Source organism: Jaculus jaculus, chromosome 2 (genome assembly GCF_020740685.1).
Source record: "Jaculus jaculus isolate mJacJac1 chromosome 2, mJacJac1.mat.Y.cur, whole genome shotgun sequence".
Lineage (NCBI taxonomy): Eukaryota > Metazoa > Chordata > Mammalia > Rodentia > Dipodidae > Jaculus > Jaculus jaculus.
The window spans coordinates 73,984,561-74,002,684 of NC_059103.1; the positions used below are offsets into that span (position 1 = coordinate 73,984,561).

Sequence of the window (18,124 nt, forward strand, 5' to 3'; positions counted from 1 at the left end):
AAAACATATATATTTTATCTTTTAAGTATCTGTGAGTTATAAGTTTAGGCAGCACATTTTAGTAGCCCTGAAAGCAATATTTTATCAATAACTTGAAGTCAATTGATTTAATCTAGAAATTGTATGCCAGGAAAAGACAAGACAATATAAAAGTTGACTGTGTTTGAATATTTGTGTTTGAAAACAACTTTGGCTGGTCTGTATATCAATGCAAGTAACAGTTACCCCCCAAACTACAAGCAGAACAGCAGTTTAAGATTATTTTTCCAGGGCAGAAAACATGTCTTAAGTACCAGTATCTCTGTAAGCAATGAACTTACGATACCAGAGATGAGACAATTAAGTGAAACCTTGACTGAGACTGATTATACATAGCTTTAGAATAAAATAAAACCTGGTCATCGTAGAGTTAAGCAAGCCTGATTTTAACATACATTAGAGACAATATGACTGACACAAAGTAATTTCTTAAGTACCTTTTACTATTGAACAATTTTATGGCTTAACTAAAGAAATATTTATGACTGTTACATAAAGCTTAGACAAACCATTTAACATTGTATGCAGTTGGTTTCCCTAAGACATGGGGAGCTTCCTCAGTTTTCCTAAGAAAAAAGTCACAATAACCAAATAACCTTTGTAAGCCTTAGATTATAACCTCAGTGATAACCACCCAACAAAACCAGCATGAACAAGACAGGAATCATTTTAAAATTATAGGGTGTTAGCCAGGCATAGTGATGCATGCTTTTAACCCTAGCATTTGGGAGGCAGAGGTAAGATCACTTTGAGTTTGAGGCCAGCCTGGGACTACAGAGTGAGTTTCAGGTTGAGCTAGTGAGATGCCTACCTTGAAAACAGTAAGTAAATAAAATTTATCCTATCTTTTAATTTCTTTTCAAGGAAAAACACATTAAGAATTTCAGATACTTTTAAGCTTTTTTAATGATCTTATTGGCCAAAAATAACATTAAGTAAATAAAACATAAGATCTAAAAGCTTTTATTTATTTTTTTACTTTCTATTTCTGCAGATTGGTTCAGTCGACTAGTGTTGCTTATTGATAGCCAAGCATTATATACTTTGTATAAACCAAATTGCAATATTCTGATATCTGAAAAGTATGATATTGACAAAAAGTAGAGTTTACATATTTAAGGCACATGAGTCTACAGAGAGTAAACTATGAACAAAAGATCTGCTAACAGAATTCAAAATAAACAAGAAATCTATAGTAACATTTTTTGGCTTAAATATGAAGACACGAAAAACTTAAAAAAACCCAGTTTTTAAAGCTCATCAGAATTGGGATATCTGTATATAATATTTTCTTTTTTTGAGATAGGGTCTCACTTTGGTCCAGGCTGATCTGGAATTCACTATGTAGTCAGTCTCAGGGTCGCCTCAAACTCACAGTGATCCTCCTACCTCTGCCTCCTGAGTGCTGGGGTTAAAGGCGTGGGCCACCACACCTGGCCCATATATAATATTTTCATATACTTTTTCTTTTTTCTTTTCAGATTTTTTTTATTAACAACTTCCATGATTACAAAAAGAATATCCCATGGTAATACTCTCCCTCCTCCCTCTTTCCCCTTTGAAACTCCATTCTCCCTCATCTTTATGAGAAGATTTAGCACTTTTAAAAGCTAACTAAGATGTCTACCCAATCTGTAAGTCAGTTTCTGAAATGAATTCAGCTCTGTCTAACATACTCAAAGAATAGAGGAATGACTAAACTGCCATGATCTAATGAAAAAGGAGACAACTCTCATGGAAAAGAGAGGGAATGAGCAAGCCAGGGCCACTTGCCATTGCAAACAGTCTCCAAATGCATGCTCAACTATGTACATCTGGTTTCATATGGATACTGGGGAATCGAACCCAGGCCATCTGGCTTTTCAAACAATCACATTTAACTGCTGAGCCAGAAAGAAATATTTTCAACATCCTCCAAATCAATTCTGTAGAGAACTATAGTGAATCCAAACACACAAAGTTTCATGACATAATCTATATACTACATATCTACTAGTACTCAAACCTTAACCAACTCTTAATTCTGCCTGTGGCACTCGGGTAAACTTGCTCAATAATGATGTAAGTTAAATCTAAAGTAATTAAGATTGTGATTCTTGGAGGAATTGAGGACATCATAAATCACAACATAACTTTCTTTAGAATTTTTTTTTTTTACTGTTCTCCGTGAAGTGAATAGTTGCCAAGTGTAAGACAGATAAATGCTGTTCAGTGTCTCCAAATGTAGTCTATTTGCCTTATAAAATAGGAAAAGAGAATAAATAATTACTGAGATTTTTTTGAATAGTATGCCTCAGTTTTTATTATTTTTTCTCAATTTTTATTAACATTTTCCATGATTATAAAAAATATCCCATGGTAATACCCTCCCTCCTCCCACTTTACCCTTTGAAATTCCATTCTCCATCATATCCCCTCCCCATCTCAATCAGTCTTTCTTTTATTTTGATGTCATGAAATTTTCCTCCTCTTATGATGGTCCTGTGTAGGTAGTGTCAGGCACTATGAAGTCATAGATATTGAGGCCATTTTATGTCTGGAGGGAGCATGTTGTAAGGAGTCCTACCCTTCTTTTGGCTCTTACATTCTTTTCACCACCTCTTCTGCATTAGACCCTGAGCCTTGGAAGGTGTGATCGAGATGTTACTCAGTACTCCAGTCACTTCTTTCCAGCACCATGATACCTTCTGAGTCATCCCAAGGTCACTGCCATCTGAAAAGAGAAGATTCTCTACCCAAAGTGAGAGCGTTAACATAAGGGTATAAATATTTAGAGAAGTGCTTACTGGGCAGTTTGATAAGCATAGTATATACATTTATCCAGATATCAACAGATGTTACATCCCTAGGGCTCATGACTACCCCTGTTTTAAGTTTTCAGTATCAGGGATGTATTCCCTTCCATGGAGTAGACCTCCAGTCTAGTTGGAGGGCAGTTGGTTTCCACCATGACAGACGTGCCACTATTGCACCCGTTGGCTCATTTGGCCTGGCTGGCCAATTATAAGGCTTACAGTGTCCACTGTTGAGTATCTTCACTAGTGGTATCTCTTTCTCCCATTGAACTATATGTAGAATGGCTTCTCCCAGCTTTCTGCCAGCTGGTCTACATGGAGGAGGTTATCAGATCAGTTCCAGCAGGATTTCTCAGTGGCCTTGCAGCCCAAGTATGTGGAGTCTTCAGCAATAGGGTCTCACCATCTATTCCTGGTGGGAAACCAAGGGCCTTGGCAATGGCCAGTAACATTTTGGGGGCATCAGGAACCTCCCCAGCCAACAACTCACTGGAGGTATCCCATCTGAGATTTTTTTTTTGTGGCAGGGTTTTAGGTATAATAATCTTAGGTGAGAATTAAATATTAATGAGCCAATTTTAACCTTAAGATTTAGTTAAAAGTTTGACAAATAGAGGAACCTAACTAACTTGATTGGCTACTCTAAATTCTGTCTTTCATAACCATTATCATGACCAGATTAATGTAAGTAAGTTAAAGTTTTAAGTTTACAGCCTGAATACCATAGTAACCTGCTACCAGCCAGAGTCGTCCTTTGTTTGTCTGATGTAAGCCCTAGGCTAATAGTCATTTTGTATCTCAAGAAGTCTGTAATCTGGGCTGGAGAGATGGCTTAGTGGTTAAGCGCTTGCCTGTGAAGCCTAAGGACCCCGGTTCAAGGCTCGGTTCCCCAGGTCCCACGTTAGCCAGATGCACAAGGGGGCGTACGCGTCTGGAGTTCATTCTCAGAGGCTGGTAGCCCTGGCGCGCCCATTCTCTCTCTCCCTCTATCTGTCTTTCTCTCTGTGTCTGTTGCTCTCAAATAAATAAATAAATAAAATTAAAAAAATATTTAAAAAAAGTCTGTAATCTGATCAAGTACCTTAAGATTTAATTAATCAACTTTGTCTTTAATCTTCTGTTTAAATTTATTCATACCTTCATCTACACACTTTACTAATACCTTCACCTATATACTTTTACTCTACCATCTATGTAACCATTCTATAATAATCTTTGGTTGTTTTTTTTTTTGTTGTTGTTTTTGGGGGGGGTGTCTTGGGTCTCACTCTAGCCCAGGCTGACCTGGAATTCACTAAGAAGTCTCAGGGTAGCCTTGAACTCCTACCTCCTACCTTTGCCTCCCGAGTGCTGGGATTGCCCAGCTGTAACAATCTTTTTTTAAATCAACTATTTAATATCCAACATTTAAGTTTCTCTTCAGTTTATGTTCTTTAGTTAGTTCATCTCATAACTGCAAACAAAAACTTTCATTGTCCTTACCATAAGACTTTTGTTATGACCATTTAAGTTTTTGGGTTTTTTTTTTGTCCTCAAAAGGCTTTTTGAATTAGCTCTTCATAGAAGAGTAGACCAGGCTTGACTTATACTATTTACCCAGAATAAATATCCTGAAACACATTTTTTTAATATGAAAGCCAATTTGAGCATTATTAGAAATTTTAGAAAATTTCTGACAAACTCAGTATTGGGTATTTGTACATTTAGACATAAATCTTGAGGCTGTTCTCTGTTAGTACTCCCATAGTACTGAGGGAGAAAGTAAACTTAAACAGTTGCAAATTTCTTATAGGCAGTCCCCTACTTTTGTCCTTGCTATGGAGAGCTGCCACAGCAGTTTTCCCCAGGTTCTAGCACCTTACCCCTGGGGAACACAGTGGGCCAACACACCCACCACCTCTTCTTCCTCCTCCTTCTTTCTTTCCTCCTTTCTTTCTCCTTTTTCTCCTTTCTTCTTTCCTCCTCCTCCTTCCTTCTTCTTTCCTCCTCTTTGTCCCCCTCCTCCTACTCCTCCTCCTTTTTTCTAATTCCAGGGATAGTTTTGGATTTTCCTCAGGGCTATAAGACAGCTTTCTGATCCTGTCATCTTAAGAGTAGAAGAATCTTGCAATTTTTTTTTTTCTGCCAATGGTTTTAATTCAGTTTTCCTCCTGGGGTCACTCAACAGTAAAAGTTGGTCATGCAGTCTAGGACAGTCAGCTTGGCGGAGGATATCTCCCGAAGTGAATTTTCCATTGTGTTGGTGCTGCAGAACAGACACAAATGCAAAGCCTTATCATTCTACAGCCTGAGGGCCGTGAGCTACACATATACTCATATATATATACACACACATTTACTTAGTGCACTTTTCATACAGACTTCAGACACATATCTCCCCCTCCCACATCCATTCATTCATTTGTTAATTTATTCAGAAGCTATGCATTCCAATTTTAAATTCCTATTTTATTTATAACTGGAGATCAAAGCCAAACCTCGAAATTACTTCAGGTATAATTTCAGCTTTCATATTCAGGATTTTCCAAACCAAGAATTAACTACTCTCAATTCGAAGTTTTAATTTCCTATTTACCTGGGGTGTTCAGGATGTCCAGGTCACCCAAGGACAAGCCCTGACTTGATTTGCAGTTGAGAGTTTGAAGGTTCTCTCTGGTGGCATCTTACAACAAAGGAGGGCCAATCTAATTCACAGAACTTCCTCAAGGAGAAGACATCACATGTGGTGCCTAAGTCAGATGTCCACTGTTGGAAGAATGAAAAGTTAGTAAGGACATTTTACAAATATGCTAGGTGTCTGTCCCATGGTATAGTTTTCAGATTCTACAGCTGGTTTCCTAGGAGGATTAAAAAATTATAGGCACTAAAGGACAAAGCTAAACAGGAAGACATGTGGCTACACAGAACTGAAACAGATCAGTGGTCGGGGACATCTCACCACTGCCTGGGATTAGGGAAGTAGTGCTGTGTCCAGCATTTTACTGAATCCCACTTACCTCCCATAGCTTTCCCGACCAGATGGACTCTCAGCCACAGTGTTGATATCTCTGGCTACCAACCACTCCTTCCTGCCAGGGCCTGGAGAATGTCCCTGGGGCTGAGGAATGTCTCTCAGCAGCCACCCCCTAGGGTCTCCAACCTGCAGTCAGAGTAGAATCCCAAGAAATCAAGACTCTGAGAGACAAGATTTGGGGGGTCTCAAAACTGCACACAAACAGAAACAAAACTTACCTCCGGAGAGCCTCCCTGTCATTCTAAAGAGGGTGTAGGTTCTGAAGCCTCTTTGTCTTCTTTAGTCACAGAAGACATCTAGGCGTTAAGGTCCCAGAAACTTTGCCAGTGCTGGCCTTATCAACATTTTACTTGGGCCAAACCAAAAGTAACTTTGTCAGCTGTCGTGAAGGGTTTGGTCTATGGTACTTCACTTGCTGTTTCCTGGCCCTAAGGCCAGTAAGAAAAAAATGCCAGAGTGAATCAGGCTGAGTGCCCCTGGCAGATCCCAGATGAACCCCCAAATGTAATGGGTCTGGGGTCAGAGATTCACCAGTCCAACATGAATATGGTATTAATAAATAGAGGCATTTATTTCTGGCCAGGACTAGTCTTCGAGCCAGGAACTTGAGACTGCAGCCCCCAGTTACATCTGGTCAGGGTTTATAAGGACAAATTGCTAAACAAGTCTACGTGACAACATTCACAAGCCTAGTTACAAAATGAAGAAAAGGTTAGCAGTTATCTCATTCAAGCAGATGGCCTGGTATTCTGCATACCAAAGATAACATTTGCAAAGTACCACATCCTGCATACCACAGGTAACATTTTTTAAAAATAATATTTTCTTATCCATCATATTCCCTTGTCCATCACACATACCAGGTCTTCCACCACTGCAAATGGGACTTTAGACATGTGCATCACTGTTTATCTGGCTTTCCTTGGGTACTATGGAATCGAACCTAGGCCATCAGGCTTTGCAAACAAGCACCTTTAACTGCTGAGCCATCTCTTCAGCCTGGAAATATTTTTATTTATTTATTTGTGTGCATGCGGGTGTATGTGCATGCACATTCACACCTCAAGGTCTCTTGCTACTGCATGGTCTCCCCTGTGGTGGCCAGAGCCAAGTGTTGGCATTCTGCTCCATTGTAGTTCAGCTGGATCCTATTTGAGCTGGAGTCTCTTAACTGATGCATGATCAAGCCTGGCTGATTCCATGGTTTCTACTCCCCTTTGTGGGACTGTGGTTATTGGCATGCATGACCACATTCATCTGTTTATGTGAGAACTGATGATTTGATCTTGGGTGGCTTCAGGCTTTATCAAGCCCTCATGCTTATACATGAAACACACTTAATCACTGAGTCATCTCTCCAGCCCACATTTTCTTCATCTATTGATCTCTTGATGATCTTCTGGGGAGGTTTCCTATCTTGAGTATATTTTTTTTTGAGGTAGGGTCTTCCTCTATCTAGGGTTGACCTGGAATTCACTATGTAGTCTCAGGTTGGCCTTGAACACACAGTGATCCTCCTACCTCTGCTTCCCAAGTGCTGGGATTAAAGGTGTATGCCACCATGCTTGGCTTTTCATAAATTGAATATTATGAATGAAGCCACAGTAAATGTTGGTGTATAAGTACTTTCTGATGTTTTTATTAAATTCCTTTGGAGTACATAGGACTGGTATAGCTGGATCATATAAACATAACTTTAGTGCTTGTTTGTTTGTTTGTTTGTTTTGGTCTTAGTAGTGTTGGTGGGATTTAGAATCACCTAGGAAACAAATATCTGTGTGTATCTATGAGGGTGTTTCCAGAGACATTTAACTGAGAACCCACCCTGAATGTGGGTGACATCTGCTATTGCCTTGGATCCTGGGCTAAATATAAAGAGAAAGCAAGTGGAACTCCAGTGTTCTGTTTCTGTGCTTTCTGAGTGGTGGTTGCAATGTGACCAGATGCTTCATGCTTTTGCTTTCATAGCCTGTAGCCACTCTTGGTACTTAGAATAACTTTCCCAACATAATGGACTCTACCTTCAAGTTGAGCAGAAATAAACCCTTCCTTTCTTAAGTTGTTTTTGTCAGGTATTTTTTCACAGCAAAGAGAAAAATAACTAATACAAATTAGTAATTTAATTCATGTATATATTTAAGTAACTGCCTTATAAAACTCATAATTGAATAAAAAGGACTTACAGTAATGAGATAGTCCTTTTGAACTTTGAGGATTCTAGCATTACTGTCACAGTGACTTGTTAGGTAGTGTGCCTTCTCACAGTTTTTTGTATGTGTGCGGTATATGTGCATGTGTATATAAATGTGAGTGTACTCATTTGTGTGGGTGCACATGCATATGTGTAATCAGGTTGGTGTCTGGTGTCTGCCTTGTGTTCCTGTTAAGCCAGTTCAGCTAGTCTGCTTAGTCAGCTTGCCTCAGATAGTCCCTGTCTCTCCCTCCTGTGTGCTGGGATTACATGTGGGACATCATGCCCCCATGATGTTATACATGGGGCCAGGTCTCTGAATTCCAGTTGTCACACCTACAAAGCAAATGCTTTGCCAGATGAGCTGTCTCTTCAATCCCCCACCCCTGCCCAAATCTTATGTTTAGGTGTAAACTATCTTGAAAAGGCAAAATCAAATTCAATGTAGTATATTGTCTACTTAAAAAACTTACCTCAGGGGCTGGAGAGATGGCTTAGCGGTTAAGCGCTTGCCTGTGAAGCCTAAGGACCCCGGTTCGAGGCTCGGTTCCCCAGGTCCCACGTTAGCCAGATGCACAAGGGGGCACATGCGTCTGGAGTTCGTTTGCAGAGGCTGGAAGCCCTGGCACGCCCATTCTCTCTCTCTCCCTCTATCTGTCTTTCTCTCTGTGTCTGTCGCTCTCAAATAAATAAATAAATAATTAAAAAAACAAAACAAAACAAAATTTACCTCAGGCTGGATAGATGGCTTAGTAGTTAAGGCACTTACTGCGAAACCTAAGGACCTAGGGTTGGTTCCTCAGTACCCACTTAAGCCAGATGCACAAGGTAGTGCATGCATCTGGAGTTTGTTTGCAATGGCTAGAGGCTTTGGTGCACCCATTCTGTCTCTCTGCTTCTCAGATAAATAAATAAAATACTTAAAAAACTTAATTCAACCCAGATCCTGTAGTAGCACAAAAGTTTTAATCCTGGGTGGACTTGGGGCCGCTGGGTGGTGGGGGCCAGGTCACCACTGGCAGGCCCCTTTCTCCCGCTTCCCCACCCCCAGCTGCCCGCTGTCAACCAAGCCGGTGTATGAGAGCGGCTGTCGTCGCCTTCTGTGAGTCCTGGGCCTGCAGGCCGCTTCTCTAGTGTCCTCGCCGCCTCATGAAGCCTCTGGTCCTTCGTCCTCCGGGCATCGTGGAGAAATATGGCTACACACACCTCTCTGTAGGAGAGCTTCTTCGTGATGAGAGGAAGAACCCAGATTCACAGTTTGGTGAGCTTATTGAGAAGTACATTAAAGAAGGAAAAATTGTGCCAGTTGAGATAACCATCAGCTTATTAAAGAGGGAAATAGATCGAACAATGGCCGCCAGTGCTCAGAAGAACAAATTCTTGATTGATAGATTTCCAAGAAATGAAGACAGTCTTCAAGTTTGGAACAAGAACCTGGATGTGAAGGCAGATGTACTTTCATTTTGTTTTTTTGACTGTAATATGATCTGTACTGAATGATGTCTTGAGAGGGGAAAGAGTAGTGGGAGGAGTGATGACAACAGAGAGAGCTTGGAAAAAAGAATTCAGACTTATCTTCAGTCAACAAAACCTAGTATTGATTTATATGAAGAAATGGGGAAAGTCAAGAAAATAGATGCTTCTAAGTCTTGACGAAGTTTTTGATGAAGTTGTGAAGATTTTTGACAAAGAAGCTAGCTCTGAAAGGACCCTTGAAATCACGCTTGAATATTGGTTTGGTAGCTGCTATCACAGCCCCCTTTTAAGGCAGTTTTAATCTTTCAAAATTTTATCTCAGTTAATAATAGAAAATACACACTAAGACGAATTACATTTGTTTTACTTTTTAATGTTTGTTCATGAGAGTAGACAGTGAGCTCAGGGTCCGCTTCATTCTGATTATCATGGTGCTCACAAGACAGAGAAGAGTATCAGCTAGCTCTTTGTTTTTGTTAAAAAGACCATCCCTCTTATAGTTTGTGCCTTCTGTGAGCGAATTTTTTTAGAATGCATGCATTTTTTTTTTTTTTTTTTAGTAATTATAACATGTTCTGATTAGAGATTTCCACTGTTTCTTTTTGCTGCAGATTTTAAATTTCCAAACTGTTGAGTGAATTTGTGGACCAAATTTAAAAGAGCTTTGTGTGTAGTCAGGTCCTACACAACATGTTTATTAAACACGCTCATAAAGTGGATTCCTAGCAATGTTTTAGTATTTATCAAGTAACTAATCATTTCCTGTAGGAAGAGGAAAACCGAGGTTTTGATATATTGCAGCTTGTGCAAAGTTATCTGAAAGTTGTATGCAAGTCTGCTTCCAAGGTTTGGGCTGGAGTTGGAGGGGTTCAGAACCTGGAAGAATTGTCTGCATTCTTCTGACAGAATCTGGGGCCAGGATCACATTCACATTCTGTCCTTGTGTTCCATACATAGTGCTGTTCATTGTTAACTGATGTTAACAAAATTCCTAGCAAGAGAACCTTGAGATACGTATGCTAGATTTGTGTTAATGTGACTCACTTCTCATTTTAATCTTACTTCAAGGGATTTTTGTTTTGCTCTATTTTGTTTTCTAGACTAAACATATAGTTAGAATAAATTAGAAAAAGCAATCTAATGGTTAATTTTCCCATTTGTATTTTATTTTCTGAAATACTTTTTTTCGTAGCTATTTGTTTAAAAAGATTTAAAAATCACTGCACTTTGGTCAGAAAAAAAATAAATTTATAAATGTTAAATTCCTCTCCTGACTACTTTGTTCAATAAAGTCTAAATGTCCAAAAAAAAAAGTTTTAATCCAAATGGTATCTGTAATTTTAGTTTTTGGAAGAACCTCCATACTGACTTCCATAGTGGCTCCCCTAGTTTACTTCCCCCTGCCCTAGCAATGCTTAAGGGTTCTTCCCCTCCTCTCATCCTCTTCAGCATTTGTTGTTTATTGTTTTAATGATGATAGTTGTTCTGACTGGGGTGAGATGAAATCTCAGTATAGCTTTTGTTTGTATTTCACTGATGGCTAAGGATATTGATCATTTTCAATATGTTTATTGACCATTTGTATTTTTTCTCTTGAAAACTAAATGTTTACTTACCTAGTTTTGTTCTTGTATGTGTATGTGTGTGTACGGTATATATGCTGTGCATATCTATATCTATATTCACATGTGTGTGGGCACATGTGTGTGTGTGTGGGGGTGAAACCAGAGGTGGATGCTGGGTATCCTTCTCAGTCACCCTTCACCTAATTTATTTTAGATCAACATTTTAATATTTCATTAGAGAAAACTAGCATATCCATTTCCTAGTATTTTGGATCTGATTACTTACCTGGAACTATGGTCTGTGATCTAATAGCATCTGGATTGAGAAAGAAAAGGACACATCTGGTCTCTTGATCAGACTTTTTCATTTCCAAAAGAAATTGTTTTCTCCTAGGCAATGCAGCATTAATGCTTTTCTGCACATTAAAACTTGAGGAGTGTGGACAGTGCTGAGAGTTGTCCCTATCCATCAGACTGAATTACCACATTATATGAAGGCTGGGAAGCACAGTGAGGCTGCCAGCAGACGCTAGTCCTTTGGCCAACAATATCCTTACTTTGACAACCTGATGAGGAACAATCAATGTTGTATGCTGTTTCCATGACACAGAGACAGTATGTGTGTATGAGTGTGTGTGTGTACATACACACACACACTCACACACACATTTATATATATGTTATTCTTCAATATCAATTACATCTTCAGTTTCTAACATTCACATGGATGTACAGGTGAAACTTTAAGAAGCAAAAGTTTAGTTCAGGTGTTCTCATTATCTATTTCTTTATTAATGCCTTTGATAAATAAATTATGCAAACAGGCAAGCTTGGTAGGTTGCATGGTAATGACTATTTATCCATGTAGGTGGAAAGATCTTGCTTTTGGGAGTTTACAAACAAACATTCTAATGGGATGCCAGAATTCTAAGAGCTCTGGAAGTTTCAAGAGCCACATCTGTGATTTTTTTTCCCCCCACATCCAGACAGATCAAGATGCTAAGGACTGACAGCAACCAAGCCAAGACCCACTGTCAAATGCAGAATCTGAAATGTCTGTCTAAGATCTTGATGCTCCAGGTTAGGACAAAACCCTTTTTTTTTGTAAAAATATTTTTTTTCTTTTCACAATTTTTATTAACATTTGCCATGATTATAAAAATATCCCATGGTTATACCTCCCTCCCCCCCAACCTTTTCCCTTTGAAATTCCATTTTCCATTATAATCCTCTCCCCATCTCAGTCAGTCTCTCTTTTACTTTGATGTCATGATCTTTTGATAGTCTTGTGTAGGTAGTGTCAGGCACTGTGAGGTCATGGATATCCAGGCCATTTTGTGTCTGGAGGAGCATGTTGTAAGGAGTCCTACCCTTCCTTTGGCTCTTACATTCTTTTTTTTTTTTTCTTTTCACAATTTTCATTAACATTTTCCATGATTATAAAAAAAATCCCATGGTAATACCCTCCCTCTCCCCTCACACTTTCCCCTTTGAAATTCCATTCTCCATCATATTACCTCCCCATCTCAATCATTGTACTTACATATATATAATACCAACCCATTAAGTACCCTCTTCCCTTCCTTTCTTTTCCCTTTATATCTCCTTTTTAACTCACTGAGCTCTGCTACTAAGTATTTTCCTTCTCACGCAGAAGCCCAATCATCTGTAGCTAGGATCCACATATGAGGGAGAACATGTGGTGCTTGGCTTTCTGGGCCTGGGTTACCTCACTTAGTATAATCCTTTCCAGATCCATCCATTTTTCTGCAAATTTCATAACTTCATTTTTCTTTACCGCTAAGTATAAATGTGCCACATCTTCATTATCCACTCATTAGTTGAGGAACATCTAGGCTGGTTCCATTTCCCAGCTATTATAAATTGATTATAAATAAACATGGTTGAGGGGACAAAACTCTTAAAATCTGCTTAACTATTTTGCTAGAAATTGCTGAGCTATATGTTAAACACTAAAATTTTCACAGAATTGTCAGCATATGACAGAACATTATGAATTAAGCCATCGAGTAAATGTTTTCTCTTTTGCAATGCTGATAGCAGTCAAGTCCTATTCAGACTTTACAGATTCATGTACATCAGCATTACTTTCATCTTTCCTACTTTTTACCCTGTAGTAGACAGCTTCAGATTTGCTGAGATGAACTTCCAAACCAGGCACAGTTATTGAGGAAGGGATATTTATTGAAGCTTACAGATCCAGGGGAAGATTCCTTAATGGTAGATGAAGCTGACCCTGGTTTCCCAGGTCCAAGCAGAGAGCGCGAGAGAGGGAAGCCAAAAGCCACACCACACACACACTTCAGGAACTCTAGCTAGTCACACTTTGCATATCTTCAGATTGGAATTTCAAACCCACCACCACACCTTAAGATTTAACCAGTGACATCTCCTCCAACCAGGTGGCTGTAGATCCAAACAAGAAACTAATAAAACACTGAATATATTGGGTGCCATCTATTCAAACTACCATATTCTGGCTTCCAATAGATTCAAAACCATCACACATTGCAAATTATATTCAGTCCACTTTCAAAGGTACCCTCAGTCTTAACCAACATAAGATAATTCCAAAGTCCCAAGTCTCCTCTGAGATTTAAGATTGTCTCTTAGCTATGAGTTCTGTAAAATCAAGCAAATGTTATACCTTCAACACATAAAGGCACAGAGTAAACATTTTAAACTGGTATAAGACATAGCAAGGAGAGAATAGAGCAATGCAAACTCAATACCCATCAAGCAAACTTTTGCAGTTCAAGTCCAATATAACCAGAGACAGTCTCCAGATTTTCCAGTTCTTCCCCACCAGCTGGGCGGAGTAGCCCAGGAATATTTCCATCTAGGCCACCAGTGTGCTCCATGGTATCCCTTGCACAGTGCTGGTATATCCAAAACATCTTTGGGTCTTCATGAAAATCACAGTCCATCTTCTAAAGGCTCTTCCAGCCTATTCATGAGGGTCATGACACCCTGCCAATATGCCACATCTCAGCAGCGGCTCATGGAACCATGTGCAGTTCATGACCACTCCACACATTTTCCATGCTTTCAAAACCAATACCAGGTGTATAGGACACAGTCATTTATTTTTTTTATTGGTTTTTCAAGGTTGAGTCTCACTCTAGCACAAGCTGACCTGGAATTCACTATGTCATCTCAGGGTGGCTTCCAATTTGTGGTAATCCTCCTACCTCAGCCTCCCAAATGCTGGCTTTAAAGTTATGTACCATAACACCTGGCTCACAGCCATATTCTTAATTCAGGAATGAAATAAATCATGACCTTGAAGAGCAGGTTCCTTTTCCAGTCAACTCTTTCCAAAAGAGTTTGTATTTCTATCATAGTTTTTCCTCAGGCATCCTCTCCATTGTTTTAATGTAAAGCAGTTGGGCCATCTTCCTTAAGATTCCTTATGTGTTTGACAATAGCAGGTTCAGTAACCTAAATCCAGTCTCAGTGCCTGTAATTTTAACTTGCTTGAGGTTTTCCAACTTAAAATCTTAAATCTCTCAGTCCTATATTTTTAGCCAAGCACAAGAGTCCATTACAAATTTAATCTTGCTTAAACTCTCTGTGCCTGGGAAGCAGGGTGCAGCCAGCCCTTATGCCAGTAGCTCAGTTCCAACAAAGTCCTCTGCTGTCTTTTTTTTTTTTTTTTCCCTTTAGAAAGCTCATAAGCCAAGTCTCCAAGCTCATATGCCTCCAAATTCAGTTCTTGCTGTACTTAGCCTTCTCAAACTTATTAGAATAGTTTATAAAATTTGGCTTACTGTTCCAGAAGGCATCTTCAGTTGCAAGCACCACTTCCATGTTCATTCCTCCAAAACAAAAGTTCCAAAAGACCCTAATCCACATGGTCAGGTTCATCTCACCCTATTCCTGGTACCATTTTCTGTAGTAGACAGCTTCAGATTCGCTGAGATGAACTTTCAAACCAGGCACAGTTGTTGAGGAAGGGATAGTTATTGAAGCTTACAGATCCAGGGGAAGATTACTTCATGGCAGATGAAGTTGGCCCTGGTTTCCCAAGCTCTAGTAGAGAGAGAGAGAAGCCAAAAGCTATACCACACACAGCATACTTCAGGAAGTCTAGCTAGTCACACTTTGCATATCTTCAGATTGGAATTTCAAACCCACCACCACACTTTAAGATTTGACCAGTGACACTTCCTCTAGCCAGGTGGTTGCCGATCAAAACGACAAACTAACACTGAATATATTGGGGGCCATCTATTCAAACTACCACACACCCATTCCTAATCAGGCTCAGTATCAGGTTCAGTGGCAAGACTACTATACCAGTCACTCTAGCCCAATGAACAGGGTAAAGATGTTTCCCCCAATGAAGCAGTTTTTGCCGTTTAGGCCATTCAGTGTGGATTTAACTACGTTGACATAATTGTTGTGTATTAAGATAACTGAAAATTGATAGCATTATTTCAGGAGAAAGATGAGTTCTGCCTGTGGAGTGAGACACTTTTGCTAAGGAAATAATAAAATAAGCCTGTATCTAACTTTTCATATCCAGGAGATATGAAAATTTGCTTTTCAGTTTGATTCCACAGGTTAAGTCCTCTAAAGAGCTCTGCAGTATCCTCCTGAAAGCAGTGTTTTGCAGTCACTTTCTGTTTGATATTCTTAAGCTGTTTGTCAGTAAAAGAGTCCGTTAACATGGGTTACAAAAACCCTCTCTCATGTAAGGGAAGAAAATCTCCTGTAAAATTGTCCTAAGTCTATTTTAGCTGTTTTGTATAGTTTTTCATATCATTCTTATTTTAGCTGTTTTGTATAGTTTTCATATCATTCTTATCATTCTTCAGTCACTTTCCAAAGAGACTAAGCATCTTTGAGAGAGATTATCATTAGAACGTTCATTGTGTAAACTGGTCTGCCTGCATTGTTGAAGCAAACCAATATACTAATTTTCAGTCTGCTCATGCATTTTGAACTCCGTGAAAATAAACTACAAAGACTGGAGAAAAACAAATAGTTGTGGCTAGAATAGTTGGTTTTAGGAAGTTATCTGAGCTAGAGGCAATGTAATGCAGTGCAGAAATCTGAGAACGTTATACTTGATGGCTGTATTCTACCTTCAGAATCTTCTTTAAAAAATATTTTTATTTATTTACTTATGAGGGGGTGTGAAGAGAGAGTGAGTGAGAAAGAATGAATATGAATAAGACTATGCTAGGACCTTCTGCTACTGCAAACAAACTCCAGATGCAAGAGCCACTTTGTGCATCTGGCTTTGCGCGAGTACTGAGGAATTTGTCCTAGTCCAGTAGGCTTTCAAGCAAGAGTCTTTAACTGCTGAGAAATCTTCCCAGTCCCTCACCCTCACATTCTGGTTTTGTGGGGGGTTTGGATGTCAAGATTTTTTACTTTAATATTTGTATTTGTTAAGAAAGAGAAAGAGAGAATATGAATATGACAGGATCTCATGCCACTGCAAATGAACTCCATCTGGATTTCTGGGTAATCTTACCCCGGCTGACAGGTTTAGCAAGCATGAAGCTTTAAATGCAGAGCCATCTCCTCAGTGTCACTATCAAGATTTTCAACAGCTTTTGAGGAAGTTCTAATAAATGACCAAGTTCCACCATCCTAAATAGCATTCAGGAGGCAGAAGTAGTAGGATCGCCATGAGTTTGAGACCACCTTGAGACTACATATTAAATCCTAGGTCAGCCTGGGCTAGACTGAGACCCTACCTTGAAAAAACAAAGAAACGAAAAAATCCTAAACAACTGAACTGAACTTGGAAATTGTGTGTGTTTGCACACACACATACATAACACACACACACACACACACACACACACCTTTTTTTTTTTTGATCAAATTGGAGAGAGAAGATGGTTGTAGGGTGGAGATGCTAAGATCTGGAACTTGAAGTTGCTAGTCTTGAGTGTGGTCTAACACTGAAAAGCCTGTGCATTTTCCAGTCATCTCTCTAGACTATATGATAACCTGTTTGCTGTTGATAGTTTTGCTTAAACATTAGTTATTTAAATGTTATTTTGTTGTTCCTTTTTTTTTTTTTTTTTAAGAATAAACAGTGTTACTTGTGACCTACGATAAATGATGAGTGCAGGAGGGCAAGTTAATAACCAAGAATGTTGGTTTGAATGTGAATGTATGTCTTCCCCATAGTCTTAGGGAGTTTTGATTAAGACTGTGCTTTCAACTTGAGTCTCCAGCAGCCCTGCTAGAGGAGTGTCACTGGGGGCAGATCTTGTATTCCAGCCCTTCTAGGTGTGTTTAGAGCCAGTTCAAGCTCCGGCTGTTGGTGCTTACTGGTGTTGGAGAAAACTCTCTCTCTACTCTGGATGTATGAGTGAACCATCTTCTTCCTCTGTGATGGAATTTCCCCTGGATTCTGTAAGCCTGAAATAAACCCTTTCCTCCCATAAGCTGCTTCTGGTCAGTTGTTTGTCTCAATAATTAAAAGCATAACACCAAATTTTATTTTAGAAAAGAAAGTAAAGGAGAAAGTTCTGAGTTGGGAGCAGTTCTGAGTGAGTAACCACATGGTGACTTGAAACAGGTTTCTTATACCCTTGGGGATATAAAATAGGCATCAAGTGGGGGTGGATTGGGTTGGTTATTTTGAATATATGTGGGGGTTCCTGATAGGCTTATGAGTTAGACAAAGGAATCTGGACTCTCACCAGTGGAAAAATGATCCACCAAAAGGTTTTAAGAAGGAGGAAGAACCAGGAAGTCTACAATGAATAAAGGAGGAGAAAATTCCTGGGCTGGAGAGATGGCTTAGTGGTTAAGCACTTGCCTGTGAAGCCTAAGGACCCTGATACAAAGCTCAATTACCCAGGACCCACATAAGCCGGATGCACAAGGTGGTGCGTGCATCTGGAGTTTGTTTGCAATGGCTGGAGCCCTGGCATGCCCATTCTGTCTCTGTCAAATAAATAACTAAAGATTTAAAAATAATAATAATAAATTTTTTTTTAAAAGAGAGGAAAAAATTCCTGATTTTATAAGAAATACTTTGTTTCCCCCATTT

At 39.3% G+C, this 18,124-nt stretch overlaps 1 protein-coding gene and 2 pseudogenes across 7 annotated transcripts in view; 2 read left to right on the forward strand and 1 right to left on the reverse strand.

Annotated features, from left to right (window-relative positions):
- Spidr (scaffold protein involved in DNA repair) overlaps positions 1 to 18,124 on the forward strand; it is a 453,987-nt gene that overhangs the window by 14,853 nt on the left and 421,010 nt on the right. The gene's annotated exons all lie outside the window — the stretch shown is intronic.
- LOC101618230 lies at positions 9,188 to 9,815 on the forward strand (annotated as a pseudogene).
- On the reverse strand, positions 10,266 to 15,773 carry LOC123458547 (annotated as a pseudogene).